A 16,838-nucleotide genomic window follows, 5' to 3' on the forward strand; every position below is an offset into this window, starting at 1 on the left:
CGATGCTGCCTTAGCGGTGGAGGCAATCCCAGCATTCAGTGCGGCACGACTTTTCTCACAAAAAAATAACAAATATGGCGGACAATGCGAAGCAAAGAAAATACTGATTTGGTTGGTGGACTATTCTCAGTCCAGCAGTGACAGTGAGGTGTTTAAAAACTCCATCAGCATTGCTGTGTCTTATCCACTCATACCAGCACAACACACACTAACACATCACCACCATGTCAGTGTCACTGCAGTGCTGAGAATGATCCACCTCCCAAATAATACCTACTCTGTAGTGGTCCTGTGGGGGTCCTGACCATTGAAGAACAGCATGAAAGGGGGCTAACAAAGCATGCAGAGAAACAGATGGACTACAGTCAGTAATTGTAAAACTACAAAGTGCTTCTATATGGTAAGTGGAGCTGATAAAATGGACAATGAATGTAGAAACAAGAAGATGAAGCATATATTTTGCAGCTAATGTCTCTTTCATTCTATTATTATATTCATCAGAAAGGTGCGACAGCAACAGTTCAGAGGCGACCACATAAGACCAAAATAAAATGAAAGTTGATGTGTTACTGCACGTCTTTGTAAATCTCATATTGATTCTTTCACCAAGTGTCGTGTTTTTCTAGGACAGATACATTTATGTTTCTGCATCTGTCTGATAGCTCTTTTTTGTTCAAACCAATTGAAACATGGGCATGAGAGTCAAAAAATAAGGTGTCTTGCTGACACCTCTGTCTGTTTGTTTGAGTAGGTTATTGTATAAAAAGAGAAAATTCTGAAAGTGTGTGAAAGTCTGAACTCAATCTAGGCTGTAAAGTTTCTGCAAACAGTTTTACTGGAAACCCAGAACGTGCTGAGCTGCTGCTTTTATTTGTTTGCTTGACATTCTGTTTATTCTTAGCTAACATGAGCTGAACTGCTGTAAAGGTCTTATTCTTTAGGCATTCCTTTTGTACTTGCTGTCCCACTGGAAAAGGACAGGACGCTTTCTACAGTGTGACAGATGTTTGAGAAACTTGGGACAAACTCAGTATATTTGAACTAGATTGCACCTCAGCTTGGTTGGGCCAGCAAAAGTCACTTATTATTTTGTAACAGCTGAAATAGTCTGTTTTAAATATAGGTAAGTCCAATTTGTTAAATTATTGTCATATGATACTTCACCGAAAAATTAATTATTGTTGCTGGAAAGTGTAGAAAAATTTTAAATATATTCCAAAAAAAATATTTAAATTACATTGTGATGGAGCAGGTATAATTAAAAAAGTGCCTTAATGCAGTGGTCCCCAACCACCGGGCCGTGGACCGGTACCGATCCATGGGTCATTTATTACCAGGCTGCACAGAATTAATAAATAATTAGAGATCGCTACAAGATCAATGAAAACACTACTTTTTACGGGTGTTATTGTCTCCAATCACCCCTAGGTGGGAGCAGTGCTCGTTGCAGCAAAAAAAGCTCATTTGTGAGTAGTACAGTTATTCTATTTTAAATACCCCTGCTGGTCCGTGAAATTTTATCTTATATGAAACCTGTCCGTGATGCAAATAAAGTTGGGGACTGCTGCTTTAATGTCATAGTCAGGTCAATTTTTTTGTCTAGTGTTTTTTTCAGTAATAAAAGCAACTTTACAGAATCCAAGAACGAAAACATCCTTTTTAGCAAGCCAAGAGCAACAGCAGCAGGGAAAAAAGTGAAAAGCATCAATAATTTAATTTTGATTTCATCTTTCAGTTTGTTCTGTGCCAGAAAAGTTTGTTGGTGAGTTCAGGGCCTAGTGGTTAAAGAGGAACCATTAAAGAGGAAGCATAGTTGGTTTCCTGACTAAACCTTTGTTAACCTATTTGTTAAGCTTATTATTATTAATTAATTAATTGTTAATGCTGCAAAAAGAAGGGAAAAATAAATAATTATTGTTAAATTATTGTTTAATTGATTATGGAACCAAATTGTAAAAGAAACAGTCATAAAACATAGGGAATCAAAAATGGTTCTTTCAAAAATGTACATCTTTTCTGGCAGTGTTAATTTTTTTTACAGGTCAGAAGATGGTACCTAGCCAAACAAACAAATAGAAAAACATTCTCACACAAACAAACCAAACCCAAAAGTATGCCAATCTGTAAAATGCCTACACTTTATTGTCCTTAGATGTTAGTGCATGTGTAATACACTATGGTTACTGGTCTCCAAACCAGAACAAACTCACAAATACACAAAGTTTGTGAGGAAATTCTGCCAAACCATTATGACCATTACCAGTATAAAGTGGCAACTGTAAAAGCACAAGATGTTGTGCATTCCTTTTGTTACTGCTGTCCAGCTGAGAAAGTGTAGAACCCACACTAAATTATGACATAGCTAGAGAAGCTGTGACTACAAGAGGAGGGCACATTTCCTAAGTATTAAACAGCTCATTCAGCCACATTTATTGCTAGCATGTGTATAAAATCAGTTTTATAAAACAAATGATATGCTTCCAGCTTTGTGGCAATAGTTTGAGAGGCCCTTTACTGTACTGATCCAGCATGACAGTGCCACTGTACACAAAGAACGTCCATAAAGACATGATTTGACACATTTGGTGTAGAGGAAGTCTAAATGCCTACATAGTGCTTTGATATAAGTGCCAGTAAACACCTTTGGGATGAATTAACAGGTTGCAAACAAGACCTTCTCATTCCAATGTCATTAACTAACCTGCCAAATGCCTGACTGGTGGGAAAGAATCCTGTGGAAAGCCTTCACAAAGAAGTGGAGGCTGTTGGAGCCACAAAAAAGGTGGCCAACTTCTCATTAATGCTCATGAATGAAGTACATGATATCCAGAAATACAACCCCACATCAGAAAAAGCTGGGACAGCATGGAAAATGCAAATAATAAAAAACACTGTTCCGTACATCTACTTTGACTTTTATTTGATTGCAGACAGGATGAACCTGAAGTATTTCATGTTTTGTCTGCTCAGCTTCATTTCATTTATTAATAAACATCCATTCCTGCATTTCAGGCCTGCAACACATTCCAAAAAAAGTTGGGACAGTAAAGCATTTACCACTTTGTAATGTTGCCATTCCTTTTCACCACTCTTAAAAGACGTTTTGGCGCTGAGGATACCAAGTGATTTAGTGTTTCAGCTTTTATTTTGTCTCATTCTTCCTGCGAACACGTCTTAAGATGTGCAACAGTACAAGGTCGTCGTTGTCACATTTTTCCTTTCAAAATTCTCCACACATTCTCTATTGGGGACAGGCCAGGACTGCAGGCAGGCCAGTCCAGTACCCGTACCCTCTTCTTTCACAGCCATGTCTTTGTAATGTGTGCAGCATGTGGTTTTGCATTGTTTTGTGGAAAAATGCATGGACGTCCCTGGAAAAGATGACGTCTTGAAGGCAGCATATGTTGCTCTAAGATCTCAATGTACTTTTCTGCATTAATGCTGCCATCACATAAATGTAAATGACCTTTGCCAAGGGCACTGACATGGTCATGGTTAAACACTACATGGGCACTATGTAGACTCCACTTACGGGACGTTTAGAATAACCAATCTTCTGATGTAGTGTGGCATATCTCAGAATATTTGCTATCTTTACAGTATTCTGAAATATAATGAAATGTCATGATGGTTTGTAGTGTTGGTGGATGTCTTACTGCTCCAGGGGCGCTTAGCTCTGTTTATTGTTTACAACAAGTTTGATATTTTCTTTTTGTCTTAAAAAAACATGCAATTAGGTGGCCATTTATTTTGTAGATGCAAGTTTGTAACTTGCTATATACTGGTGTCACATCCAGTATATATTTCCACCTTGCTCTCTGTTCCAGGATTGGAAGGCTCCAAATTTAGTGTGACCATAAAAGTCCTCATGCAGGTCTTTAAAAATTACTTTTTTGCTTGCTGTCCTGCTGTAGAACAGCCAGAAGCATACTGAAGTGTGACAGAAGTTTAAGAAACTGGGAAGGAGCTGGATATTTTTAAACTGTATTGGAGAAAGTAGTTCAGCGCAGCCTAGTCAGCCATGAAAATGCTAGCATCAAAGTCAAATAGTGCTCTTTGATTACCTTCCTATTTATTCTTATGAAATTACTAAATTAGGGTTGTTTTATTAAAACAGCGTCCAATTTCTACCCAATTGCATTATGCTTCCTCTCTACTGGTGCTGACCCTCGGCCCGACTGAGGAGAGCAAACTGACACGCCCCCTCCAACACGTGAGCAGTAGCCGGCTACATCTCTTTACATGCACAAGGCGAGTTCATATGCGATCAGCTGTGTGCGAGGAGAGCCACACCCTGATCAGCATTATTCCTCTACTCTGTACAGACGCCATCGGGTTACTTTTGGCATTTATTTTTTAGATGCAAATTTGTAATTTGTCCTGTGATTAACTGGTGTCACATCCAGTATATATTTCCACCTTGCTCTCTGTTCCAAGATTGGAAGGCTCCAAATTGAGTGTGACCATAAAGGTCCTCATGCAGGTCTTTAAAAATTACTTTTTTACTTGCTGTCCTGCTGTAAAACAGCCAGAAGCATACTGAAGTGTGACAGAAGTTTAAGAAACTGGGAAGGAGCTGGATATTTTTAAACTGTATTGGAGAAAGTAGTTCAGCGCAGCCTAGTCAGCCATGAAAATGCTAGCATCAAAGTCTCTGGAGGAAGATGCCTCAGCACCTGCTCGGTCCTGCAGGAAAAGCTGCCTTTCACCCAACCGTAAAACAGGTACGGAAATGAACAGCTCATTTAAAATACCGGGTTCCTGACCTGTGCGTTCACACTTTACTGTGTGTTAGGCTTGTGTCAGCCACACAGATGGAGGTGATTTGTTTTGTTCAGTCTCTGGAGAGACTGAGTCGATGCTGGGTTAAACTATAAGAAACAGACTCCCACTTGTGTGCCGGAATAGATCAGGAGGATGGGAGTAATCTAGGTGGTTAATAATGGCAGCCAATTTGATCCTACAGACTTGGCACCTAAAGGGCCTGTCGGGAAGCTCTGAAGACGACAAGTAATGGTTACTGTGAACATATCAGAGGTTTGACATTTTGTTTTGGGAGCTATTGTGTCAGTGTATATAATATTTATACACATATAGGCAAACTAATGGTCAAAAAGTAGGCAAACAGCCGACTGAAAACTGATTAGTATTATTCCAGAACAGTTGACATTCAAATGAAGTTAATCCTTAGTCTTCTAAAAAAGTGGGTTATTGTGGCTATAAGGTGTCGTGGAAGAATAAGGTCAGATGATAAAAGAAAACAAAGATTACAGTTGACTGGATTGGAGAATTTTTTGGCACAATCGTGGGTTCCTACAGCAGTGAAAGAACTTAAGAAGAACAAAGAAAGAACTGTGGGCCTTTTTTTTTATATTGCTCTAGTCACAGTTTCAACATGTCCTCTAAAGTTTGGGTGTAGGGCTTTGGAATCTCCATTCTGTGTGTTCCTTATCTGCTTTTATAACAGCTTAACGACAGACATGTTGCTTATGTTAGGGTTAGTTAATAACCCACCAAAGACTAGGGGGGAACCCAAAGGCGAGTGCACAAACAACAAAACCCAGAAGTGATAATACGATATTTTATTTAAACAAATAATAAATAAACGACAAAAAACAAACAACCAAAAAGATAACAGAAAACGAGAGGGGAGCGGCAGGAGCGGTACTGGAAGCGCCGGGGAACTGCAGGGCGGACTGATGACCAGGAGTGATGAACCGGAATGCAGGATGACCAGGAATGGCAGGAGAACCAGGAATGGCAGGAACGCAGGAGAACCAAGAACGGCAGGAATGCAGGATGACCAGGAACGGCGGAACGGCAGGAAAACCAGGAACGGCAGGAACACAGGAGAACCAGGAACGGCAGGAACATAGGAGAACCAGGAACGGCAGGAACACAGGAAACCAGGAACGGCAGGAACGCAGGAACGGGGGGAAGGTCGTATGGCAAGCAGACAATCTGGCGACGAGTGAGAGAAAAGCCGGCGTTTAAATGCAGGAGTTGATGAGATGAGGAATGAGGCGCAGGTGTGTGAGGGGTCCGCCCTCCAGCGATCTATTGGCTGGTACCGCAGCAACCTCCGAAAACAGTACCGCTCCAGGCCGCTAGGGGGAGAAGGGAGCAAAACGGGAAAACAAACGCAAACCACCACCAAGAACAAAAGCGATCGGGGAAACTAAAGAAAACGGAGAAAAACAAAATACAAACCGGAATAAAAACAAAACGCTGGGAAACCCTGAAAATAAAAGGTAAGTGCTGGCGGATCCTAACAGTACCCCCCCCTCAACGGCCACCTCTAGGTGGCCTACCGGGTCTATCGGGATGTAGACGGTGGAACTCACGGACCAGGTTGGAGTCAAGGATGGCAACCCGGGGAACCCACGACCGCTCCTCAGGCCCATAACCCTCCCAATCTACCAGATATTGGAGGCCCCGACCACGTCTACGGACATCCAGCAACCGGCGAACCGTGTATGCCGGATGCCCATCGATGAGCCGGGGGGGTGGTGGGGGTTCGGTCGGAGGGTTCAAGGGTGAGGAAACCACGGGCTTGAGCTGGGAGACGTGGAATGTGGGGTGGATCCGCATGTGGCGGGGAAGTTTCAGTCGTACCGACGTGGGGTTGATGATCTTCTCGACGGTGTAGGGGCCGATGAAGCGGGGGGAGAGTTTCCGAGACTCGACACGCAAGGGGATGTGAAGGGTGGACAACCAGACAGCTTGACCAGGAGCATAGGGGGGGGCCGGTCTTCTACGACGATCGGCCGACTGCTGGTTGGCGTCCCGAGTGCGCAGGAGGGTGGTCCTGGTGGAGCGCCAGAGTCTTCGGCACCTGCGAAGGTGGTGCCCAACAGAGGGGACTGCCACATCGGCTTCTTGTTCGGGGAACAGTGGTGGCTGGTAGCCTAAGGAGGCCTCGAAGGGGGACAATCCTGTGGCAGATGACACCAGAGAGTTGTGGGCATACTCGACCCAGGCCAGGTGGGAGCTCCAGGCCTTGGGGTTGCGAGCAGCCATGCACCGTAAGGCCGACTCCAGGCCCTGGTTGGTCCTCTCCGCCTGACCGTTGGACTGTGGGTGGAAGCCGGAGGACAAGCTGACTGTGGCGCCCAGTGCCCTGCAGAAGGCCTTCCAAACCTGGGAGGTGAATTGGGGTCCTCGGTCTGACACAATGTCCAATGGTATTCCATGAACGCGAAAAACTAGATTAACTAAAAGTTCTGCTGTTTGGAAGGCTGTGGGGAGCTTCGGCAGAGCAGCAAAATGTACGGCCTTGGAAAACCGGTCAACGATGGTGAGGATGACTGTGTTCCCGTTGGAATCCGGAAGGCCCGTGACGAAGTCCAAGGCAATATGGGACCATGGGCGACTCGGGATAGGGAGAGGCTGAAGTAGCCCCGCAGGAGATTGATGGGATGCTTTGCTGCGTGCACAGGTGGTACAGGCCGCCACAAATTCCCCAACATCCTTCTCCAAGGATGGCCACCAGAAATGCCTCTTTAGGAAGGATAAGGTACGACTAGTCCCGGGATGGCAGGCGACGCGGGACTCATGGGCCCATTGAAGGACCGGCGAGCGAGCTGTGGCCGGGACGAAGAGACGGGTTTGGGTTCCTGTCCTGGGGTCTGGTTCCTGGGCCTGGGCTTCGGTGACTAGACGACGAACGTCCCAAGTGAGGAGCCCAACAAGTCGACTCGGCGGGAGGATAGTCTCGGAAGAGGTGAGGGCTTCCTTCGGGGCAAACTGGCGAGAGAGGGCGTCCGGTTTGATGTTCCGGGATCCAGGCCGGTAGGTCAAAGTAAAATCAAAACGGGCGAAGAACAGTGCCCATCTGGCTTGCCTGGCGTTCAGCCTCTTTGCCGTCTGGACGTAAGACAAATTCTTGTGGTCCGTCCAGACGACAAAGGGCTGAGCGGCCCCCTCCAGCCAGTGCCTCCACTCCTCCAAGGCCAGTTTCACCGCCAGTAGCTCACGGTCCCCGACATCGTAATTGGCCTCAGCTGAAGAAAGGCGACGTGAAAAAAAAGCACAAGGGTGCAGAGGGTTCTCGGGACTCACCCGCTGGGAGAGCACAGCCCCTACCCCAGTATCGGATGCATCCACCTCCACCACGAACTGCTTGTCGGGGTCGGGCTGGATGAGGATGGGGGCGGAAGTGAACAAAGTCTTGAGCCGGAGGAAAGCTTCCTCTGCCTCCCGGGGCCAGGTGAAGGAAATCTTAGTCGAGGTGAGGCGAGTGAGGGGTGCTGCCACGTGGCTGTAGTTTCGGATGAATCGTCGGTAGAAGTTAGCGAAACCCAGGAAGCGTTGGAGCTCCTTCCGAGTGGTAGGGGTAGGCCACTCTGTGACCGCTCGGATGTTGTGGGGGTCGGCTCTAACCTGGCCGCTCTCCAGAACGACCCCGAGGAATTCCACAGAGTCGACGTGGAACTCACACTTCTCGACCTTGACGAACAATCTGTTCTCTAATAACCGAGAGAGGACCCTCCGGACATGCGCTCCGTGTTCTTCCCGGGACTTGGAAAAAATCAAGATGTCGTCAAGGTAGACGAACACGAACCGGTTGAGGAAGTCTCTGAGCACATCGTTGACCAAGGCTTGGAAGACTGCTGGGGCGTTACAAAGCCCGAAGGGCATTACGAGGTACTCGAAGTGGCCGAGCGGGGTGTTGAACGCCGTCTTCCACTCGTCGCCTTCTCGGATCCGCACCAGGTGATACGCGTTACGCAGGTCCAACTTTGTGAAGATGGTAGCACTGTGCAGGGGTTCAAAGGCCGACGACATCAACGGCAGGGGATACCGGTTCTTGACCGTGATCTGGTTGAGGCCCCGGTAGTCGATGCATGGCCGCAGGGTCTTATCCTTCTTTTCGACAAAAAAGAAACCAGCTCCTACGGGAGATGATGAGGGGCGGATGATTCCGGCGGCCAGAGACTCCGAGATGTAGCTCTCCATCGTGCTCCTCTCAGCACGAGAGAGGTTATAGAGCCGACTGGTAGGCAGTGGGGCACCAGGCAGCAAGTCGATGGCACAATCGTAGGGTCGGTGAGGGGGTAGAGACTGGGCCCGGTACTTGCTGAACACCTCGCGGAGGAAGTGGTACTCCCGGGGCACCTTGGACAGGTCAGGGGATGCTGCAGAGGGGGTGGTGCTTGTCCCGTTCCCCGGCTGAGGGATGGCGGAGACCAGACAATTGGCGTGGCAAAAGTCGCTCCAAGCCACAACTCGTCCACGAGCCCAGTCGATGTGGGGGTTGTGACGTGCCAACCAGGGGTAGCCTAGGACCAGGGGGGTCTGAGGAGCTTTGATAACTACGAAGGAGAGGGTCTCCCGGTGGTTTCCTGAGAGGATCAGGGACAAAGGCGCGGTACGGTGGGTCACCCGGGCAATGATCCGTCCATCCAGGGCTCGCGCAGTGATAGGAGGGTCCAGGGGCTCCAGGGTCCCCCCCAGCTGACTTGCCAGCCCTTCGTCTAACAGGTTGTCCTCCGCACCCGAGTCCACCAAGGCCTGGAGAGGGACCGAGCAGCCATGGCAACAAAGGGTTGCCTGCATGCGGAGGTGGCGTTGCTGGGAGGATTGGGATAGTTGTGGGAGGGGGGATAGCTGAGAGTCGCCCGCCAGTACCCCCACGGCTACTGACGGGCGCCCTCTTTTGGCCGGACAGGGCATGCCCGGAGAATATGGCCTGCCTGACCACAATAAAGGCATTGCCCGGCCCTGAAGCGGTTAGCCCGCTCCTGGGGGGTTAACCGGGCACGCCCCAACTGCATGGGTTCAGGCATTGGTACTAAGGGTATAGGGGCAACACTGGAGGCACCTGAGGGCTCTGAGGGGCTCGAACAGGTCAAAGGGGAAGGTAGCCTGGAACCGGTTCTGGCCGCCCTTTCATGGCGGCGGCTGCGGAGGCGGTTATCCAAGCGGATGGCCAGAGCTACCAGGGAGTGGAGGTCGGGGCTCTCGTCCCTTGCCGCCAACTCATCCCTCAGGGAGTCGATGAGACCTTGCCGGAAAGCCTCCCGGAGGGCCTCGTCGTTCCACCCCGAGTCGGCGGCCAAGGTCCAGAACTCAATAGAATAATCAGCCACGGACCGGGAACCTTGGTGCAGGGAAAATAGTCGGGAAGAGGCACTCCCCGAATAATCCGGGTGGTCAAACACTGTCCTGAACCGGGCGAGGAAGTCAACAAACGAGCCCTCTCGAGGGTCCGTCTGTGACTGTACCGCTTCGGCCCAGGTCAGGGCCCTGCCTCTCAGGTGACCAATAATAAAGGCCACCTTACTGGCCTCGGTGGCAAAGGTAGTGGGACGCTGACGGAAAATGGATTCGCATTGGAACAAAAACCCTCTGCACCTCTCCAGGTCTCCACAGAAGGGCTCGGGGTTGGGGACAGGTGTTTCCACGGAGGACCCTGGAACCACGGGACCCGTCGGAGGTACGACCGGAACCTGGGAAGGAGCAAGAGGTACAGGATTAGGAGGTATTAGACATACTACCTGCTGGGTCAAGTCAGCGAGCTGCTGGCTGAGTGTCCCCAGCATCTGGTTATGGCGGATAAGGATCCCCTCAACCGTTTGTGCACCCGTGGGTTCCATGGTGGCCAGATTGTACTGTTAGGGTTAGTTAATAACCCACCAAAGACTAGGGGGGAACCCAAAGGCGAGTGCACAAACAACAAAACCCAGAAGTGATAATACGATATTTTATTTAAACAAATAATAAATAAACGACAAAAAACAAACAACCAAAAAGATAACAGAAAACGAGAGGGGAGCGGCAGGAGCGGTACTGGAAGCGCCGGGGAACTGCAGGGCGGACTGATGACCAGGAGTGATGAACCGGAATGCAGGATGACCAGGAATGGCAGGAGAACCAGGAATGGCAGGAACGCAGGAGAACCAAGAACGGCAGGAATGCAGGATGACCAGGAACGGCGGAACGGCAGGAAAACCAGGAACGGCAGGAACACAGGAGAACCAGGAACGGCAGGAACATAGGAGAACCAGGAACGGCAGGAACACAGGAAACCAGGAACGGCAGGAACGCAGGAACGGGGGGAAGGTCGTATGGCAAGCAGACAATCTGGCGACGAGTGAGAGAAAAGCCGGCGTTTAAATGCAGGAGTTGATGAGATGAGGAATGAGGCGCAGGTGTGTGAGGGGTCCGCCCTCCAGCGATCTATTGGCTGGTACCGCAGCAACCTCCGAAAACAGTACCGCTCCAGGCCGCTAGGGGGAGAAGGGAGCAAAACGGGAAAACAAACGCAAACCACCACCAAGAACAAAAGCGATCGGGGAAACTAAAGAAAACGGAGAAATACAAAATACAAACAGGAATAAAAACAAAACGCTGGGAAACCCTGAAAATGAAAGGTAAGTGCTGGCGGATCCTAACAGTTTAGTTCTGTACTTTAGACTCTCAGCCACACCTCAAGCTAGGAATCAGTGGTATGACGGTACATTCGGTATACCATCTTTGATAACTCATACGGCATGGATTTTTATATAACGTCATACCGTAACATAGTTCATTTTAACAGCTGTAGGCTTTAAACGGCAGCAAATCATATAATATTGTTCACCGCGAAAAGCGCTACAGAGCGTTGTGCAGATTAGATACAGCTCATGAGTTAGCTCACTGGTAGTTTGTTTGTTTATTAGGATTTTAACAACATGTTTTACACTTTTGGTTACATTTATGACAGAAACGGTAGTTACTCATTACACAAGATTCATCAGTTCACAAGATTATATTGAACACAGTCATGGACAATTTAGTATCTCCAATTCACCTCACTTGCATGTCTTTGGACTGTGGGAGGAAACCGGAGCTCCCGGAGTAAACCCACGCAGACACGGGGAGAACATGCAAACTCCACACAGAAAGGACCCGGACCGCCGCACCTGGGGATCAAAGCCAGGACCTTCTTGCTGTGAGGTGACAGTGCTACCCACTTAGCCACCGTGCTGCCCGCTCGCTGGTAGCATTAGCATGACAGTGTTAACAGATAAGAGAGGTTTCCTCAATATGGTGAAAAAAAAAACAGATGGAGGATGAAGAGAGGAAGACCAAATATGTACCGAAAGAACCTGCCAAAGAAACGAGGTGTGTCTGCAGTTTAGAACAGACTAAAACACCATATACTGCACGGTTTGTCAAGCCACGGCTGTTATAAACAATGACATTACGAACGCAGTAACAATCCACATATGAAAGGACTCGATTCCTCTATAGACAGTCGAGAAAGAAGTTTTCAGAGCAATAATTAAAACACTGGATTCCAGGTATGTTGTACAGGGCGAAAAATACTTCATGTTAGTCGCTACTTCAACGATATAAGCGAACTGGAATCAGAGATATTTGAAGTCATCCACTTTTCTACAACAGACCAGACAAGTTGTACAGTGGAGTTCGCCAGTTTTATTTGTTAACGGGAGAGCTAACGGTAATTGTACAATACTTACAGTACTGATTCCATCATATATTGTGTCATTTTGTGGGGACAAGCCAAGCTTGTAGTACTGAAAACCTTCATTATATACATGGTGAAATTAAAACTTTTTATATTCTATGTACTTATGACAGTAAAATCAGCCACAGACATATAAAAAGTCCCAGTCATACAAAAAATATAACATATCGTGATATACCCTGAAACCGCCAGAATCTTAAAAAATATCCTGATACAAATTTTTGGTCATACCGCCCAGCCCTACCTCAAGCACAGTATGACTAAGGATTTGATGCACAAAACAGCATAATACTAATATTCAGGTTATATTAAGCATAAAATACAATTTTTCTATAACAAAGCAACTGGAAGATCAGACACTGATGTTGGACTAAAAGGTCTGGCTAGCATTGCTTTGTGGAAGAAATAAATGCCAGTCGTTCAACAAAAACTTGACCTCTCAACATACATGCAGGTGAATAAAGAAATAAAGAAGAATTATAGTATATGACATGGACAGGATTAAAGGCACCCTTCTCTAATACTTGGTTCTCTCAGGATGGCCAGAGGATAAATTTCCCAGGACTAGCGGCCTTTACGGGGTGTTTTCTACCTTTCGCCCAATGAATCTGACCTACCTAAAATAACAGACAAGAAATAAAATAGTTTATTGATTATTTGCTCTTTGGTTACCTTCCTATTTATTCTTATCAAATTACTAAATTAGGGTTGTTTTATTAAAACGTCGTCCAATTTTTACCCGATTGCGTTATGCTTCCTCTCTACTGGTGCTGACCCCCGGCCCGACTGAGGAGAGCGAACTGACACACGCCCCCTCCGACACGTGAGCAGTAGCTGACTGCATCTTTTCACCTACACGAGGTGAGTTCATATGCGATCAGCCTTGTGCACGGAGAGCCACACCCTGATCAGCATTATTCCTCTACTCTGTGCAGACGCCATCAATCAGCCAGCAGAGGTTGTAATTGCATCAGTTATGAGGTCCCTATACGACTCCCTCCCTGGATAAACAACAGCCAAATGTTGTTCATATAGCTGCCCAGCCCAGCACAGCCACATGGCATTCAAAATACGATATATTCAAAATCCCAGCTCTGGTGTGCTAGTGTATTTCACTGCTGCGCCACCTGTAAAGTTTTATTTATTTATTTAGTTTGTTTCACAGCCATAATGGCATTATCAGTGATCATAATATCAGATGTGGATTATACACACAGGAATTGTGACCAAAAGGAAATGACTAAGAATTGACACTTTTACAGGGCCTTATTGTTTCTTAGCTACAAAAGGCATGTACGTGAGCAGGGAGGCAGCAACTTCACCCATCGTTCACTCGCCCACTAAAAGAAGCACAGTGAAAGGCACACTTTCATTAATGCATGCTGAAAGAAACACATACAATTCAGTATTACACAAAACATTACCATGACATTCTCATTAAACATACTGGATAAAAGGATTTGCTAGTTAATTAGCATTCCTCCCTCACCAGCTACAATTCTATTGAAAAGCTTTTTTTTTTTTTTTTTTTTTACAAGGACGTGCCTAATGTGAGATTTATCAATGCTTATATATGCACAACAAGACTTTTAATAATTCTTCTCAGAGATTTAAAAGCTTGGCAGGGAAACATTACTCGTGTTTAGGTGGAAAATAAAGAAGAACAAAACTTGACAGTGACATGTTTAAAAGGCTTTTTGAATTTGTCGGAGGTGCCCTACATTTTGCCATGCTGGGTAATAAAATCAAAGAACATCAACCAACACATACACTTCACAAACAAGCTGCCTTGTAAAACTGCATTATTCCAAATGAAAAGCTTGTTTAAGTTGTACGTCTTTTGTTTACATACACATCATAACAGTTTTGAAATATTAATGATTTCTTGAAATTCCTTGATTTAATGAACTCTTCTTTTTGGTCTAAAATATACATACAGCAACAGGATTTATATGAAGGATTAAAGCTAAACTGTTATATCATGTTGATCAATGCACCAGTAAATAACAGGTCTGCCAAGAAACAGAAGCTGCTCAACCATGACTGACACTGTTCACAGTCAGGTGTGCAATACATTATTCAGAAGCTGGAGCTTAAAAAGCTGCTAGAAGAAGAAAAAAACGCCACTGAAATAAACAGAATCAGAAATTGCAGAAATCTTTTTTTTTTTTAAATAATGTAGTTTAAACTGTAATGGTTTATACATAAATAATATGCAATATATAAGATAAGACTTTATTAATCGCCTCAGGGAAATTAATTTGTTACAGCAGTACACGAGAAAGGTACTAAAAACAGAAATAAGTTGTTGTCACACTGCTAGCCTTGGTGTGCTTATATGTGCCACGCCCCTCTTCTCCGTGAGCACACTCACTCCTGCCAGGCCTCACTCCTGATTGGTCCCCCTGAGCAATCAGCCCCAGCTGTTCCTAATCAGGGACCAGTTTAAAAAGGAGAGCTGAGGAACAGGCTGGCAGGGGTTATTTTGGTTTATGGTGGTTATTTTCCAGTGTCCCTAGCCTGTGTTTAGCCAATGTCCCTAGCCTGTGTTTAGCCAATGTCCCTAGCTTATGTTTAGTTTGTGTTCCTAGCCTGTGTTTAGCCAGTGTTCCTAGCCTGCGTTTAGCCAGTGTTCCTAGCCTGTGTTTAGCCAGTGTTCCTAGCCTGCGTTTAGCCAGTGTTCCTAGCCTGCGTTTAGCCAGTGTTCCTAGCCTGCGTTTAGCCAGTGTTCCTAGCCTGTGTTTAGCCAATGTCCCTAGCTTATGTTTAGTTTGTGTTCCTAGCCTGTGTTTAGCCAGTGTTCCTAGCCTGCGTTTAGCCAGTGTTCCTAGCTTATGTTTAGTTTGTGTTCCTAGCCTGTGTTTAGCCAGTGTTCCTAGCCTGTGTTTAGTTTGTGTTCCTAGCCTGTGTTTAGCCAGTGTTCCTAGCCTGCGTTTAGCCAGTGTTCCTAGCTTATGTTTAGTTTGTGTTCCTAGCCTGTGTCTAGCCAGTGTTCCTAGCCTGTGTTTAGCCAGTGTTCCTAGCCTGTGTTTAGCCAGTGTTCCTAGCCTGTGTTTAGCCAGTGTTCCTAGCCTGTGTTTAGCCAATGTCCCTAGCTTATGTTTAGTTTGTGTTCCTAGCCTGTGTTTAGCCAGTGTTCCTAGCTTATGTTTAGTTTGTGTTCCTAGCCTGTGTTTAGCCAGTGTTCCTAGCCTGTGTTTAGCCAGTGTTCCTAGCCTGTGTTTAGCCAATGTTCCTAGCTTATGTTTAGCCTATGTTCCTAACCTATGTTTAGTCTGTATCCCTAGTTTATATTCCCACTCCGTGTTCCCAGTCTGTGTTCCCAGTCCGTGTACCTAGTTCATGTTCCATACTCTTGTCATTCCCTTGTTTAGTTCATTAATAAATATCTTGCCCTACATCTCTGCGTGTGTGTCCGCCCCCTTTGTCTTGTCTTTGTTTAGTCCTTAGCCCCACCGTGACATAATAACCCCTCCCTAGGACACAGCGAGATGTTTAGTCTTAGGAATTTTCCGGAGTTTGACTCCATGAGGTTTCCTCTAATCTTCTTACTTTACAAGCCAGCTCCCTATGATGGAAGTGACCTTTTGGTTGAGGGCTTTCTGCTTCAGAGCCAGCTCTACCTGCAAAACCTTCTCGACCCGCAGCCTTCTGAAACACAAAAGGTGATGTTCATGATGTCTAGGCTGAAGGGTGCTGTGCGAGAATGGGCGAGGCAGCTCTGGACTGAGAAGGGAGCAGTGCTGAACTCTGTGCAAGAGTTTGAGGGCCTCATGCGAGCTCAATTTTCTCGTCGTCACCCCAAGGGCTCCAGGGGTCTTTTTGTTTGTTCACCGGCCCCAGTGCCGTGTTCTCAAGTTCGAGTCAGTCCTAGGCCGAGTTCGTCTGTCCAAGTCTGTCCAATGTCTCCAAGGTCCAAACAGCTGACTTCTGACGCATATCCAGGGTCCAAGCAGCTGATTTCGGACGCCTCTCCAGTGTTTTCGCAGCTGAGTCCAGTTTCTCCAGGGTCCACACAGCTGAATGACGTTTCTCCAGTGTTTTCCCAAGTGACTTCGGACGCCTCTACACGGTCCTCACAGCTGAGTGATGTTTCTCCAGTGTTTTCGCAGCTAACCCCGGACGCCTCTCCAGGGTCCTCACAGCTGAGTGACGTTTCTCTAGTGTTTTCGCAGCTGACTTCGGACGCCTCTCCAGGGTCCTCGCAGCTGAATGACGTTTCTCCAGTGTTTTCTCAAGTGACTTCGGACGCCTCTCCAGGGTCCTCACCGTTGTTTCAAGGAGTTTCTCAAGGATTTTTGCAGCTGACTTCGGACGCCTCTCCAGGGTCCACGCAGCTGAATGACGTTTCTCTAGTGTTTTC

The sequence above is a fragment of the Trichomycterus rosablanca genome, chromosome 1 (genome assembly GCF_030014385.1).
Source record: "Trichomycterus rosablanca isolate fTriRos1 chromosome 1, fTriRos1.hap1, whole genome shotgun sequence".
Classification (NCBI taxonomy): domain Eukaryota; kingdom Metazoa; phylum Chordata; class Actinopteri; order Siluriformes; family Trichomycteridae; genus Trichomycterus; species Trichomycterus rosablanca.